This window comes from Suricata suricatta, chromosome 9, assembly GCF_006229205.1.
Source record: "Suricata suricatta isolate VVHF042 chromosome 9, meerkat_22Aug2017_6uvM2_HiC, whole genome shotgun sequence".
NCBI classification, from domain to species: Eukaryota; Metazoa; Chordata; class Mammalia; order Carnivora; family Herpestidae; genus Suricata; species Suricata suricatta.
The window spans coordinates 72601708-72603711 of record NC_043708.1 but is presented as its reverse complement, the minus strand read 5'-3'; the positions used below and the strand labels follow the sequence as shown (position 1 = coordinate 72603711).

Here is a 2004-nt window from a genome sequence, read left to right as displayed (position 1 = left end):
TGAAGTTTAACTTCTCTTAACAAAATATGAGTGATCTATTTGCCTGAAAATTCGCTAAGTTGAATTAAAAAAACTATTATTATGAAAACCCATTTTCATCTTAAACACTGCTCACCACAAAATGCAGTAGTCATATTTAAGAATGTGTTTTAGCAAATGGATTCAATTTTGTTTTGAAGTTAATATCAAGTGAGTGAAATTTTAGTATCTATGCCCATTGATCCCTCTATATGTAATTCAATTTCTAAAAAGAAGACAAACGTCTATTTTGCATTACTGAGTTGAAACAATTGATACATGTGTAATAGAGATCACAGATTGCTTTGGGCATTAACACTATAAGCCATTAATTCTCTACTGTGACTTACTGGCTGATTAAGATGCAAATTTTGAAGGAAGTCAAAGTGATGTATGTGTCTTTAAACAGACTAATAGTCTTCATTGGCTATTTATGATTTTTCAGAGGGCACAATACAAGGATTAGAACTTACAGCGTATTAGCTACCTAGAATACAATAAAGATAAGAGCTAAACATAAAACCTAGGATTTTTTAGCTAAGACAAAACTCAGCTCTAGGGTAAATCTAGTTAAAGTATAGTTTCTGGTACCATGTGTGGTTTAATTTTAGCACTGTGTGACTTATTTTATGTTATTTACAGTTTATTGTCAAGTTGGTTTCCATATAACACCCAGTGCTCTTCCCCAAAAGTGCCCTCCTCCATGCCCATCACCCCCCTTCCAACTTTCCCCTCCCCCGTCAGCCCTCAGTTTGTTTTCAGTATTCAAGAGTCTCTGTTGATTTGCCTCCCTCCCTCCCCTTTGCCCCCTTCCCCTCCCCATGGTCCTCTTTTAGGTTTCTCCTCTTAGACCTATGAGTGAAAACATATTGTATCTGTCCTTCTCTGCCTGACTTATTTCACTTAGCATGACACCCTCGAGTTCTATCCATGTTGCTACCAATGGCCAGATTTCATTCTTTCTCATTGCCATGTAGTATTCCATATATAGATAAACCACAACTTCTTGATCCATTCATCATTTGATGGACATTTAGGCTCTTTCCATGATTTGGCTATTGTTCAAAGTGCTGCTTTGAACACTAGGGTACATGTGCTCCTATGCATCAGCACTTCTGTATCCCTTGGGAAAATCTCTTTTGCTGAATCATAGAGGAGTTCTATTGATAGTTTTGTGAGGAAACTCCATACTGTTTTCCAGAGCAGCTGTACCAGTTTACATTCCCACCAAGAGTGTACGAGGGTGCCCCTTTCTCCACATCCTCGCTAGCATCTATAGTCTCTTGATTTGTTCATTTTAGCCACTCTGACCGGTGTGAGGTGGTATCTCATTGTGGTTTTGTTTTGTATTTCCCTGATGATGAGTGACAATGAGCATCGTTTTGTGTCCCTGTTGGCCATCTGGATGTTCACTTTGGAGAAGTGCCTGTTCAGGTCCTCCGCCCATTACTTCACTGGATTATTCATTTCTTGGGTATGGAGTTTGTGGAGTTTCTTGTAGATTTTGGATACTAGCCCTTTATCTGATACGACATTTGCTACTATCTTTTCCCATTCCATTGGTTGCCTGTTAGTTTTCTTGATAGTTTCCTTTGCAGTGCAGAAGCTTTTAATCTTGATGAGGTCCAAATAGTTTATTTTGGTTCTTGATTCTCTTGTCTTTATGGATGTGTGTAACTTATTTTAATGCCATAAGCATCCTTAAAACTATTTCCATTAACTTCACACTTATCAGAAGGGCTAATATAAAAAACACAAGAAAATAGCACTGGCAAGTATGTGGAGATAAAGAAACCTCATGCACTGTTGGTGGGAATGCAAACTGAGATGGCCACCATATAAAATAGTATGGAGGTTCCTCCAAAAATTAAAAAGAGAATTATCATATGATCAGGAATTTCACTATGGGATATGTACCCACAGAAAATGAAAATGCTAATTTGAGAAGATAGTCACCCCTAGATCCACTGCAGCATTATTTACAAT

At 37.6% G+C, this 2004-nt stretch overlaps 1 protein-coding gene across 1 annotated transcript in view; it reads right to left on the bottom strand.

Annotated features, from left to right (window-relative positions):
- LOC115302071 (olfactory receptor 4M1) overlaps positions 1-2004 on the bottom strand; it is a 153304-nt gene that overhangs the window by 109572 nt on the left and 41728 nt on the right. The window lies entirely within an intron of this gene.